At 38.1% G+C, this 14965-nt stretch overlaps 1 long non-coding RNA gene across 1 annotated transcript in view; it reads left to right on the forward strand.

Annotated features, from left to right (window-relative positions):
• The first annotated feature begins 3591 nt into the window (after positions 1 to 3591).
• The window catches only part of LOC125181943 (uncharacterized), an 86223-nt gene continuing 74849 nt past the window's right edge, over positions 3592 to 14965 (forward strand). The window contains exon 1 of the long non-coding RNA XR_007160617.2: positions 3592 to 3681. This is a non-coding gene — a long non-coding RNA (uncharacterized lncRNA). The remainder of the gene's footprint in view (positions 3682 to 14965) is intronic.

The following is a 14965-nucleotide window of genomic DNA, read 5'->3' on the forward strand; positions in this document are numbered from 1 at the left end:
CTGCAGGGCTTGCTGTGACAGTGCAACATCCCCCTCGTTTCTTGGAATTACTGCATTTTTAACTTTCCTTCAGGCTCTGTTCTGAGTCTGAGACAGCAACATTTGTAACTCCCAGCGCAGCACCATACCTTCCTTGGCAATGCCATCCTTCTCTTGAGGATCAACAGCTTCCCCCTGAAAGCACGAGCCTTGCTTTGAATGTCTGCAGACTAGATGAAGAAGGCTTTTATCTAGGAAAAAAACACCATGTAACATATTAGAAAAAGGTAGCAAAATGTGGAGAGGGGAAAAACATTTGACTAATTTTAGGTAAAAATAATGAAGTCAGCCACTAAATCTCAACTGACTAAGATCTTTCCAGTCCTACAGGTTCATTTTTAATGTCATGGAGACAGGAGTTTGTCTGAGCCTATCTGAATATTCATTCGTAATGGTAATTAGAGACGAAGTTTTTAACATGAATAGTTTGAAATATCTTAACTTTCAAAAAGATTAGTACAGAATCTTCATAAAATACAACTAAGAAATAAAACATGCTTAGTAAATGTTATTTTACTGAAAATTGCCTTCTAGCCTTGCATTTGCTGCTTGAAATGGAAGCAAATATCTCAGTGCCTAATACAATAGAGACTCTATAACTGAATAATGTTGAAGGACCTAAAGAAAAGAATATTGTTATATATTTTTGTATCTCTGCTTTTGCAATTAAAGCTTTTACATTTAACTACTGTGTCCACATGATTATAAAGAGGAAAACACTCCAGAAAAGTTTCTAGGAATTGGAAGCCTGTGGCAGACTTTAGCAAAATATTATAGGTCAGAATAGAAAAGGCCATTCATTTATTGATTTATCTGTCATTCAAATGTGAAATGATGAAGTGGCTCCTGTAAGTTAATAATAAATTAAGATCCTAAGCAAGAGAAACCTTACAGTACTTTTTGATTCTATGCCTTTATAAACAGCATAGAAAATTTAAAAGCAAGAGCCTGATTTACAGAAACACCACACAGCTTTCAAACCTTCAAAGTTACATTTTCCAGACAGGGACTCTTGCATTTCAGTCAGATCCATTGGACTGAGTGATAGTTTCCATGCTAATCTGCTAATCTCCTTTTATATTCATGAACTGTCTTTATTAATAAATAAATAAATAAATAAAATATTGAAGGTCATTTTGGAACTTTTGCTTTAGTTACAATAGATTTTCTTCTATATTCATATTACTAATATCCAAACAACTATTTTGTTATCATCCACCGTACCTCATGTAGAAACTGAAAGCGTAAAATAATCAACCACATGGAGATTAATCATCAGGGAAAAAAAAAAAAAAGGAAACCTAGACAAAAATGATGTGCTCTGGGGCAGTACAAGACAAACATTTGTTCCCATAAAGATGACAAGATTTCCTTGCCTCGGCAGCTAGGAAAAACACCAACACACACCAGAGGAAAGTGCCCAATTAAGGCGATTAAAGAAGCAGCAATCAAAAGTTGACCAAGTTGAAAGCTTTTCAAAATGCAAACAGTCATGTTTGTGATAGATGACATTTCTGTATGCCAGTGTATTTTATCCATTTCTTTCTTGCTGTAGCTGCTGTTTGCTGTTTGATCAGCCAGGAAGCGTTATTTAAGCTTATACAGTAGTGTAATTGAATTTATACTCCATTACAACTTAGAGAAATGTATTGTCATGGAGAATTTGGGTCAGAAGAATAATCACATGTCTTTGCTTTCTACCTTTCTCTGTAATAATTTGACAGTTTTGTTGCTAAAACCATAAACTCGGTCAAGTTCATCATAAAGGCAATGTGAGAAAAGCAGAGCTAACTGTGCTCCCAGCTTTGAATAATTTCTAATTTAAGAGAAAGAATTACTACTCTGCTCAGAACCATCCCTGTTATTTTTACTGCTTGTACTCACTTCTGGGCAAATACCCCATTTTCACCCCCTAAAACCTGCACAGGACCACCGCCTAGGTGCAATTGCACTGGAGAAAATCCTTGAGAATGCTGTAAACAAACCCAGTTTGGGCTCTATCCCAGTTTTTCCTTTTGCCTCTGTGCACAGACACAAAATATAGCTTGGATGGAACTGTTTACATCTTACGCCAGTAATTTTACCATAGCATAACCATCTGTTTCCAGCCCACTGGCTCTAATTGCGCATCAGGAAAGTACAAGCCCTACAGGTTCCCTGTGCCTGCCAGTCAGCTACAGACAGAGGGACTCAGGCTTTTTGTACTCCGTGTACCAGGGAGCTCTACAGCATCAGCGATACTGGGAGGACACAATGTGAAAAAGCCTGGGTCTGAATATCGTGGTTTGCTTCAGTGGGTGAGGAAAGGAAAGACAGCATTACAGCTGCTACACATGCAGCAAGCTCAGTGGGAAAACCTTTCTAATAGTTTCCCCTGAGGTACAGAAAACTTAATTCAATTATTCATTTATATGCTTTTATTACAGCTTATCCTCCTCCTTCTACCCCCTCCCCACCCCACCCCCAACAACAATAATCATCATCATCCTCCCCTTGTACTTTACTACGAAATCCTACCCATCACAGCCTCTTTTAGAGCAGATTTTTAATTACAGGGATAAAGTCAGGTGGCATGTATTCGACAACAAAACACTTAAGAACATGCTTAATTAAAAGATTAAAGATTGGGATTTAAATATGTCTTTAAATGATTTGTTGATTGAGGCCATGAAGCAGAATGTCTGGTCTAATTTTCAGCTATCATTTTCTTTTTTACAGCTACATTGGTTACTTAAAGCATGTCAGGACTTGGTTACCTGCCAGCTGCAGCTACTGAACAGCATGCTGCAGCTTGGAGAATGCCTTGACTCACGTGCCAGCCTTCAAACAGCTTTTCCTGCCCTGGGGCCCTCTTCCCGCTAACAAATGAAAAATTAGAAGGACTTGCCATTAGGATTTTTATCAGCTTTAAGACACAATAGGAACAGCGTGTAGCATTGAATTTCTGGAATAGCCATTTGCAATATTGTAGCACACTGCTATATTGCATGTTGTGCAATAAAGCTTTCATTAAAGTTAAATTATGCAATTTTCACTATAAACTCACATACTGTAACATTTATTGTATATTTTCCTTCAAAGTGCCAGCGTTTTCCCAGATTAGTAGGTTTCTAAATTAAGCTCTCAAAACCATGCCATGGATGCTCTTGTGTTCCTTAAACACATTGCAGCTTCACTCCTCAGGAATGGGGAGACTCAATTACCTGATGCACAATGGTTTGGGTTTTTTCAAAAGAGCTGATTTCTTTTTCAGAATATCTATATTGCCATTTCCCTCTGCTTGACAAGCTCTTTGAAGTCTCAGCTTGAGCAGATTAAGATGTACACGTACACCTTACATAGAACATGGGAACTGCCAAGACATTGTTTCAGTAAAAGTTTCTGAGGTATTTTTTAACCTTCTTCAAGCCCATAAAGCGTCATTCAGCTGCAGAAAAGTCACTGATGACTAACTTTGATAAAGGCAGCTGTCCCAATTGGGACTTGTGGGTGCTTCTTCTGCCTCTTGCCAGCTGTGTGCTATTGCTTTTAAAGGGCCTCCTGGGACCGGGACTGTTTTGGGGTGATGCACGAGGGAGCTGAAGCTTCTGTGAGTGCTTAGTGCTGCCCTGAGCATGGAGGCACTGCCATGTCACGGAGCAGGTAAGCAGTCCAGTGCTGGCTGGGAGCCCTTCTTCTTTTCTTTCTCCTCTGATATAGTTTGATTTTCTTATTCCTGCTTTAGAAGTGAATTATCATGACTTATGTTGTAATAACATCCGAGTTTAGTTTAAAGGTATTTTGATCTTTGCAGAAGTCTTGCTTTGGAAAAAAGCATTCCTCTTTCGAAGTAGTGGCCTGGGGTCATCTCATGTTAGGAAGCAATGGCTGAGTGAGTGTTTCTGTTAGTCAAAGTCCTTACCAGTCTTGACTTAAAATGTTGTGGGAGGACAGTAACTTATATGATGCTGTAACATGACAAATCTTCAATGAATTAAACGCAAAGTTTTTTAGGCTCTGTTGGTTCGCATAGGTGCTTAAGTACTGTACGTTGTAGACCTTAAATGCTCCTGGACTACTGCAAGCGCTAAGGGGAGCGCAGGAATATTTTTCACAGGAAAGAAAAATAGCTTGAATGTTTTACTTATTTGCTTGGTGTTTGGAAGTGCAAGTGTTGTTAAAAACGGCTAATAAGAACTTGTGTATGACAAAAGTAGAAGTGCGTATTTAATTGTAACAAGTAATTTGGGTTAGTGATAAAAGAAGCAGGCTTACCAGGTGCATGATTGCTAGGCTTATTCTGTCTCAAAGGTTGGGGTTGTTAGTGCTTTTTTTTTTTCTTTTTTTCCTGGGAATGAATGAAGGAATTTGAAGTTAGTTTAGTTTCAGGCTTTTGCTGTATTGTATTTTCTTAAAACATAACTTCAAAGAAGCAAAGTGTGATGTTAAAAAAGAAAATGGTAAGCTGCTGATGAACGGGAAGAGGTTTGATGGCTCAAATGCAAAATTATCTTTAACTTGAAGATGCAGGGTGTAGGCTACTGAATTTCTGGGTGGTCAAAAGAGTCTCCATCCTCTCAATGGAGCACAGATCTTTTCAATTGGTTAAGTGCCACTCTGGGTTTCTAAAGAAGGAAAAGGTTTTGAGGGATGATGTCCTGAAACAAAGCTCCCAACAGAAATGTTAATGTAAGCTTACTTTATAGAAGTAGCAACATGAGTTGCCTGCTGTGGCTAGGACTTGGACTTGAGGGCCTAGGAGGTGCCTCACAGTCCTTTGCTGTTTTCCTTAGGTGCAGGGAGCAAATCAGAGCTGCTGGAGCCAGTATTAGTGATAAAATAATATATAAATTATTATATAATTATTATATACTATATTAATTGTTATATTATAAAATAAAGTCAGGAATAATTCTCCTATATTTGTCTACGTTAAAAGGCTCCTATAAAAGAAGCCTCACAAGAGGTAGTTTTTACTTTCCTTTTTTATTAACTTCCTAGATTCAGTGGTGGTACTATTCATAATCAGTTATAAATTTATTGAATTCTCAAAGCAGTTTACTCCTTGTTCATGCTCAGATGAGTAAGTAACTGAGAGGGTTAACAGCCTGAGAAACATTAAAACATCTGCAATATATAACCAGTCTTAAAAGCTACTTCACAAAGCAGCGGGTGATAATGCAGTGATACTGCACAAGAAAAAGATTGTTATCCAGCTGTCAGCTGTCTTAAGTTTCTTCATCTATCAAGTGTTTTAGAGGGCCACCTTTGTATGCTGTAACTTAATCCTTACAGCAGTGACATCTTAAGTATTGGTGGTTTTTTTTTTTGGTGTCCTTTTATGCAAAAAAAAAAAAAGCTTTGACCTCCAGTGGGATATTAAAAAATATTAAAAATAAATAAATAATCCAATAGGTCTTTATATTCATCTGTATATTTTGAGTACAGGAGAGAAGGCTACTCTCACCGCGCTGCTTATCTTTCTGCTCTTGCTGTTCTGGGGTTTACTGGGTCCATGCTGCTCTGGGGACCATTGGGACTGTCAGCAGCAAAGGGGAAGAGAGAGACTGGTCCTGAATCCTCAAGATAATGTTGTGCATGCTCAGGGTGTCTCCCTGGTCTTCTAGTTTTGTGTCTCTGCCTTACATCTGCAGGAGTTTGCATACTGAGATGAGCATTGAACCTCAGCTTGTGGCCAGGTCTTGAACTTGACTTCAGTCTTATGAACTGCAGTAAATGCTCCAGAGTGTACTCATATTGACCTGGCTGTGTGCTCAGTGGGGATGATATTTGAACAAATCTCTGTGTGGCCCTGAGTGCATGCTGTAATACAAAGTTTGCTCTAATAAGCTGTTCGTTCTCCTCATTATGTTTCCAGAACCAATGAACTCTGATGCTTTTTCTCTGCTTAGTTAACATTGCCTAATGCTTTTAATCTTTCTAAACTTCTGCCCTCACTGTGTGCAAGAACCTCAGTCTAGTTTTGCACCATGTAATGTACTATTTCTTTCTAATATTTTCTTTGTGCTGCATGCATTTCATTTCTTGTAGACTGTGTCCATATTCCCATAACCTCATGCAAGGAGCACCAATTTACCTCTGGTTTGCTGTTCATTATTTTATATATATCTACTGCAATTCATAAATCCATGCCAAAGTCACTTTTCCAGAGTAAGTGCTTCCTAGCTTCTCTCACCAGTTAATTGGAGGCACTCTTGACAGAAATGACAGATATGCCTGAGGAAGAACTAGTGTCTAGGGTAGAGTGTTAAGATAACCTCTAAAGCTGAAATTAATAAGTAGATGAGTTTCTGATGATGCTCTTGAATAAAGTGGCTAATCAATAAAGTACACTTTGAACAAAAACACTCATTCATTATAAGTACAGGGGCTTGTCTATGGCTAAAAAAGATAAAATATGAGCAAAATTTGCCTTTGTGAAGTTAACAGGGCTCTTACAGCTCAGTGTAAGGTTTTAATGCCATCCTTGATGTATATTTTTCCAGAAACACATTGTAAACTTTCCTGGATAGGACAAGATTAATTAAAGGCTATAGGAAGCATAGATTGAGGAATGTCCCCTATTCACTACTGGTGCAGGGTGTTTTTGTTTTTTTATGCAAAACAACTTTAAGGGGCACAGCTGCCACTTCTTTTTTTATCACCAGGACAGGCTGTTAGTACAAGGTGGATACTGTATCAATGAATTTTCTAATTTGTTTTCACATCTTTGTTTCCACATTCAGTACCATTTTTAGGACCCATAAGCATTGCCCTTCTCCATGTGGATATTATAGGTTTCCCTACAGCTGTGCTATTATTGAAGATCATGATTTTGTGTCCATCAAGCACAATGAATGCAAGTCCACGTAAACTATATCATAACTCTTAATGTATTGTTCCCCTTTTCCCCCAGTTAGCGTTTGTTCTGTTTAATTCCTTACAGCCAAGTGAGGCAGGTTACTTACTATCCAAAAGCTACGACCTAATACCTTCTGCATATCCTTCTCTCATTCCGTGGTTTATTCCTTTACAATAGTGCATTCTGTTTTCCTTTCACACTATGGGCTTTGGTTTATTGCTGAGATTCAAAACCATGCTCTTCAAAACTGCTTACAACCACCATAAAGTAATATTCGTAAGTATTGAATTCAAGTGTTTTTTATTGATTGCATATGGAAAATGCTGCTATTTTTTTTATGAAGTGTTCCTGCTTTTAAATGAAAACTTCCATGTTTAAGGTACAGGAGTTTCTTTACCAGTTTTTCAAACCAAAATTCTTATCAAACTACTAGAGAAATCATGCAATTGCTTGCATATTTTGTTTAGTTATAAGTCTTTTAGGAAACAATTTCTGAGGTTCTGTGTAAACAGCTTCAGAATGGGAAGTTATGGGAGCAAGGACAGAATTTTGCACAACTGTGTTTTCTTATGTGCTCTTCTTACCAGAGTGCCAGTGGTAAGCAGATATGTTTGGGCTTTGGTTATGCAAGGCTGTGTTTTTTCATGTGGCTTTGCTTTCCTATCTTCCTGGGGAATAAATATTTTAATGCTGTGAGGCTGAAATCTTGATTTTTTTTTTTTTTTGTGAAGCAAGTCTCCCATTCACTGAGCCATCTGGTGGATTTTAGCTGTAAGGGCAGGACTGGACAATTTAATAAAACATTTTTCTTGTTAGAATCTTTTTTCTGTCTTAAAAGTTAGTTTTATGGTTGCATTATGTATCTGTAGCTTGGTTTAAACTGTATAAAGTGGAACACTTTTCAAAACAAGACTGAAACAGCAGTAGATTCTGGACTCCATCCTAAAAACACTTGCTTGTTTTCCACTGTTCCACAAGGACACTGGCTCTGCTTTGATTTGTAGGTTTTCCTGGGTTTTAGATCCAGCCTGGGCATAAGAATTCTTCATGTAGATTTGGTCCAGCAGTTGGAGATCCCATTAGGCTGGCATTATGTGGCCTCAGAGTAATGTGGCTTGATGCAGTACTGAAGGTGGGATTTGGCTTTTTTGTTATAATACAACATGTTCTCCACTGTACCTTTTATTTCTACTTTAAGCAATAAACCTGCAGTGACAACCATGTGGGGAAAACAGCTGAGCACTTTTGTATTCATTTCTCCCCATCACCACCCCTTTGCCATCATTAAAAAACACTCTCCGAGGAGCTTTTATTTCTGTGGGAACTATATAATTACTCGCTTATGACTTGAAGACAAAGCAAAAAAGGGAGGAGGTGGAGAAACATCCATGATGCCTCCCCAAGCTACACTGGTGCTCAACTGTGCCTCAGAAGAATCGCGTACAAGTTTGCAAGTTACCTTGGTTTTTCTGTGGTAAGGAGTGGATCGCTGCAACAACATGAGAGTTATTCCACAAGCCTTGACTGTGGGAAGGAGCCATTAGGAAAATCAGCTCTGTATAACCTTAATGCATTTTTAATTTTAAAGTTGTAGGGAAGGATTGACTTCAGCAAGGTCAGATAGCAAAACTCTCATTAAGTAGGATCAATATTTCAATAAATTGTCTCCCTTCTATATAGACTGAGAAGGGAGAAAAATACTTCATTGTGAGAAGAGCAGAATGGTCATCCAAGAATGTATATGCTATAGGTGATGCTTGTCAAATACTTAGAACTTTGCGTACGAGAACTTATTGATTCCCCAAAGTACAATCTTGGAGAAGGCAGCATGCTTTTGCAGAGAAATTCTGTTTTTATTGCATGTTTTAATTTGACTTTATCAAAACATGTAACAGTCTTTTTTGAGGTGTGTAGGAGCACAAGCTAAGCACATCTGTGCAGCTGATTTTTGAACACTTTATAAGAGTTCAGGAGGTTTCATGTTGCTAATATCTGAGATTTTGATTTATCACTGATTGTTCAGTATTTGAGATTTTTTTGAAACACTATGGAACTGTCTTCAGTGGGTTATTTAAACTGATTTTGCTTGTTTCCTCATGGGGCTTGAGGGTGCCAGTAGAGTCGATGCAGTCAAGCCTATCTCTGTACTTGGATCCTGAACACCCGCTGGAAAAGGGAAACTATTTTTTCCTTCGACACTGTGGCAAAAATGTCTTTTCTCAGCCTGCTCTAAAAAGAGCATGCTTTTATCACATCTCCTTTTGACCCTGTATGTTCCCTCAGGGATGCATTTTCGTCTCATAGACGTCTCTGTTACACAGAGCTATAAAATCACATGCAGCCAGACTTTGCCACCAGAGTAACATGTGCGCTGTCTGGTTTCCACTGGGGGACCTGATTGTATCAATCTGTCCAAGATAAATTTCTACTAAACAATACTCTGCTTAAAGGAAGTGTATTCTCAACTTCAGTAGTTAATGTGAGTTCAGTGAGCTGAAAAATGCATGAGTATGTAAACTGTGTATACGAATATAGGTATTCTGCAAAATCCCTTATAACAGCAGGTTAAAATGAATATATATATATATATACACACAGAGAGAGAGAGAGAGAGGCATTCTTTTGCACCTGCATAGGAATGAGCTCATAGGAGCAATAAGGCAGGCAGACTGCAATTACCCTTCTGATTGCTAGGAACCAATTATGTATGGATTCTGTCTGTTTCCTTAATTACAAAAATGAGACCAGGTTTCCTGGTTATTGATTTTGCTATTTACTTCACTAGTGATTTACACGAGTGTGGAAGGGAACTCTAAGTAATTCGTTGCCAAGTAATCATTTCCATAAAATAACCATGTTTTGTCTTTACTAGGCATCCTGACTGCATTTTTCTGAGGGAATTCAGGGTAGTGAGAAGTTTAGAATCAGTGTGCATATTAACCTTCAGGCTTTCAAATCTATTATTTTCTGAACATTTTTTACATGATACTTTATATAATTAGTGAAAATCCTCTTACAAAGGATAGCTCTCCTTGCAGTCAGTTAATTTGAGCCTTAAAGAAAAAACATTCTTTTCCAAAATACTACCCCAAGCTGTACTTCTCTTCCTTTTCTTCCTTGTAAGAACTCTCATACTTCCATATCTGACCAGGGTTTGAAATACTGGACTGGAGATAGGGTTGTTTGTTTTTTAAGCTTGTATCAAGTGGCAGGTCAGTCACTATAAGAAGCTTGAGGTAGCAGAAGGCTTTGCTACCTGCCTGGTGATGTACAGGAAAGAATATTGAAATAATATAGATGAGACTTCAAAGATTAAACCTGCTGAGCCAGAAAGCTATTGAAAACATCAGCAGAGATGTGCCCTCTCCCAGTGGTTCACAGTGCACTGGCAGGGCTTGTAGTATGCAGAGAGACGAAGACTGTTGTGTTCAAGGAAACACTATCTATGGTAGTCTAGTTGATAAATATGTATGTACATGCATATGAATACCTTGTGAGTATATGTACATATTTGTGTGTGCATGTATTAATTGCAGTGAAATACATTTCTTGAAGTCACCTCCCAGCAGTTTAAACAGATGACTATAACTGTACCAGCCCTGAGAATATTGAAATTAGTGGTGTGGGTTTATTGAACTTTTTCTATGATAACGGCAGAATTTGGTGTCTGTTGCATTTGGCTGTTTGTGTTATTTTTACCTTCTAGTTTATCTGTTAATTTGGCTTTGGAGCTGCTTTGGGTAGTGGTGGCAGTTTGGATACTGGGCATGAGCCAGTGGAGAGCCCACTGTGCAGGATTTGTGTGGCAATTCCTAGCCTTGACACCCACCCACCCACTATCCTTCTCCAGTTTGCCTCTATAGAAAATTTCCTTAAATATAAAACAACTTTCTGGCTTTCCTTCAAGAAAAATGTTGTACAACTCATGAGACAAATAGAGGTATTTCCTCCCAGCTAGTAGAAAGCTAATGTAATTATTTTAAGTAAATGTTTTTTTCTGCATGTCCATATGTAGGAAAAAAAATTATCCTTGGCTCACGTTGGTATGGTAACAGCAAAAAGGCATGTATTTATTTATTCATTAAAGCTGCTGGCAGGGATTTTAAGTCCAATGGTCTTGTCCCTTGTGTCTCAATCTTTAAAAGAATGCTAAATCTTCTAGCTGCTTTGCAAAATAAGTCATTACAGTTTCTGGACTAGTTTTTAGGTCTCTTAAAATCACAAGGAAACAAACAAATATCTAAAATGTTTATCTTCCTATTCCTCAGCAGACTACAATAAGGCCACCTTGGCCACTTGTGTTAATTGAGTGCATCAGAAGCTTTATGAACACATTTTCATTGTGGGTTTTATTTGGCTGCATATTAAAATACATTAAAGAGACTATCCTGGGCTGCCTTGCTGTATTTTACTAGCTTATCTGTGTACACCATCCAAAACAAGACCATTTCCCACCTCTACTTTTTTCCCTTGTTAAACATTACAGGAGTTGATAATGATGCTTTTCTCGCACTTCAAAAAAACACACAGGATACAATCTTGCCTTTATTTTGTTAGCAAAAAATACATGAATATTGGAATAAAGTAAGGTCTTGTTTTCTTTAATCACACCGCATGAAAGGATTTTGAAAAACCTGAATGAGTATCAGTATAGCATTAGCTTTGTTATCAAAGTTTCATCCATCTCATGAGACTAACTTATCTATTCATGCAGGTTTTTGCCTGAGGAGGGAAGATTAGAAGAAAAGAAACTTTAGTAGGAGCTAGTCTCCTTTGATCACACATTTTATGATATATGATATATGCTGCGCTATTTTAATGCCAGAAGTCTGCTAAAAGCTCAATAAATGGTCTCAGTTTTTAAATGGAAAAGCAAAGTAAGCAACCTTTCTGTGGAAAAGACCCATAAACTGATGGTTATGTACTTAAATAGAACAGACACTAAAAATGAATATTTGATGATGCAGGCTTGCCGTGAGTTTGAGATATTTTCTGAAGGCTGCCTTCTTGCAATCGTTTCAGGATCATTTGTCTGAGACTTTAATGTTAAAAGTGAAGTTGGCATAGACTGAGATTCTTACTGTGCCACAGGGTCCTGACCTCCAGGAAAAAATCCAGACCAGTGAATTACTCAATCTGTCACCTTTACGTTGCTCAATTAGCTCATGAGAAGTAGCCTTATAGCCTAACTCAAACTCACTAAGTGATGGAAGCTTTTCCTTTTTGTTTGAAAAGGCTTTGATCCAAACCTTTGTAAATTGAACAAGAAATGTATGGAATGGAGCCAGTTATGACTACTTTGATGCTCACCTTGAACTGCTGAATAAAAAGTAGACAGGAGGACACTACGCTAAAACTCATTTGAGAGGTAAAATGTCAGGACTGTCAGGGAACCAGAACCTGCCTTAGGTAGGATGCCTAATGACACACATGGCAGTCTTCTTTGCATGGAAGAGATCTATGTTGATCTATGTTTATATGTTCAGCTATGATTTTACCAAGTAATATAAAGACTTTTTTATGCAGTGTTAAAATAAATCTTCATTGTAGCTTTCTTGAAGGCCAAATTCATCAACTGTATACTATGCTTTAACTATTAAGTATATCCTGATTGTACAAAAGAAGGTTTGAGTCTAAACTCTGAACTGAGAGCAACACCTTAAGTTCCTTTATTTTTGCTTTTCACTTGTTCTAGTTATACACATCCTTTTTTTTCAATCTAAATCCCCATTTTTCATTTTTATGCCCTAAAAAACTTCATAGTTAATCTGTGCTCCCCTGACACTGCCACAGAACCAAGCTACACAGATTTAGCTCTTTTAATCTTTTCTAATAAGCCAGTCACACTCTGTCTCAATTTTTACTGCTCTTCTCTGAACTACCTCTAGTTTGTCCATCTCTTGTTGATGAGATGATCTAGTGCCAAAGCTGTTGGGAATGAGACTAATTCCTTTCTGATGACATGATCCTTCGTGATGTGTGATGTGCTGGGAATAGAAAACGATTGGGAAGTGTACAAGTGGAGTTCATAGTTAGAAATGTGTATTAACTGCAGCAAGTCTGAGATAGGACTGATTATTCATGACCATCTTGACCTGCTGGTTGTCTCTCTAATCTGAATTTGGCAATAACCCTGAGCTGCGTTGGATTTCCCTTCTCTCAGCTGCCAGCTGTTTCTTTACTGTACCTCTGGCTCTACTCCTCTCCTGCCCTTCCTTTTGATGCTCCTAATCTCTGCGCTATGCCTTCCTGCAAGCACTGAGCTCAGATGTGCTGGTATGGGTCATTCTTTCACAGTCTGTTCCCCTGAGGAGGAATTTATGTAGCCGAGTGCAATATAACATTAAAATGATAAACCTTCTCCAGTTCTTGCAGTCAAGTTGGCTCTGCTGAATTAGAGCAGAAGATGGGAGGAAGATCTTGGGTAATCCTCTGTCCCTGTGGGACTTGTTCTGTTGCCTGGTGCCGAGTCCTAAGAAAGCGCTGCTGTTCAGAGGTATGTGCTTTTATGGCTGAAGCTGTGTTGTGACTGAGAAACAGAGCTCTCCTGGAGCATTAGGCAATTTTCATGTACTCTAGGCCCAGGTCCTACAGCCACCTGCATGATAAGGATTGAGATATTGAATTTTACTAGATAATTTAATGGGAAGCCATGAACAGAAGTCAGGTGGATAAGGTCCCTGCTGTTGAGGAGATATTTAACAGTGCCTGTGCTTACAGAAATGCTGTATTTCCCTTCTTTCCCTATGCAAATTATCTCAGAGAGGTGGTTTTCTGTTTGCTGCTGGCAAGATTTTGATTATGCTACTTAAAGCTATTTCCTTGCTGGTCTGACATTTGGGGGTTTGTGGACTACTTGCCAGAAATATTCAGTACTTCATTAACATTTAATTTCTGTAGTAGGTATTCCTCTCTATTTTTCATAGCACATTTTTTTTCAAGACACAAGTGACTTTTCACTTGAATAAGAAATATTGCGTGTAGAAATCATCTGTGACACTAGAAAATAAGCTGCTAAAGACTAACATGTTAATTAAAATTGCTGAAGGCTGCACTGGATATAAAGGAACCATCAGTAACTGAGGACCATCTCTTTTAGCCCTTTGTCTTTATAAGAAAACAACAGTAATCAATTTTAACCTATATATCTTCATGAGAGAAAGATAATCTTGGCATTATTTAGCTTTCCCCATACTTCCTCATGAATCCTGCAACCATTAAATACTTGATTTTGATTTGCTAGCCAGTTACCAAAGACAAGAGCATTTGCATTTTCTGTGCCAATGCATGTACATTTGTCCATTCAAATGCATGCTCTACTTTATTCTGAAGTTAGGTGTGGGAAAAAGATGCAAAGATGAAACTTTCATAGTTCTGAAGCATTAATCTTTTCATAGAAATAGATACTTAAAGGCAACCCAAGCTTCCTTTTTTTTTCCTCTAGGGATGCTAACCTTACCTTACATGTCTGCTTATTTTAACATCTATTCCAGGAGAACAGGAATTTCTGGATATTGTTCAGGAATGTGAACATACACACTGACAGCAGAAATCTGAGGTCTAGAAAGAGGGTGTTTTTTTGCTTTATTTCTGAAAATCTTTAGAACTAAACTAGTGAAAAATATATTGCAATTTAATGAGCTTTCTGTAGTATTAATGCAAGTATATACTATTTTTAAAGTGAATATAAAGATTTAGTCCAAAACTAAGGAAACCACAAACTGAGCTGAAAATTTAGTTTATTACATCTTACATACATGCTTATTTAGCATCTAAACCAGGAGGGTAATATTAGTATTGTGCCTTACACTAACACTGGTCCAATATATAAAGGGCCATGATGCCTGCTCTATGTGCGGTCAGGAGCCAGCATCGGGAGGAAACTCTTGATGAGGTTGCTTGGGTTAGGCCTCTTCCGTGAAGGCATTGGAGTGAGCTTTGTTTTGTGGTGTAGGACATGATTATGTGTAAATCCTCAATGAGGCCGATGCTGTTGCTGTTTGGTGTTTAGTTGAACCACTTCGTTTGTGCTCTGACAGTTTGGTCTTGGGGCACGTGCTTGCACAGTTCACTGCCAGGCACATG

The sequence above is a fragment of the Anser cygnoides genome, chromosome 14, assembly GCF_040182565.1.
Source record: "Anser cygnoides isolate HZ-2024a breed goose chromosome 14, Taihu_goose_T2T_genome, whole genome shotgun sequence".
NCBI lineage: Eukaryota > Metazoa > Chordata > Aves > Anseriformes > Anatidae > Anser > Anser cygnoides.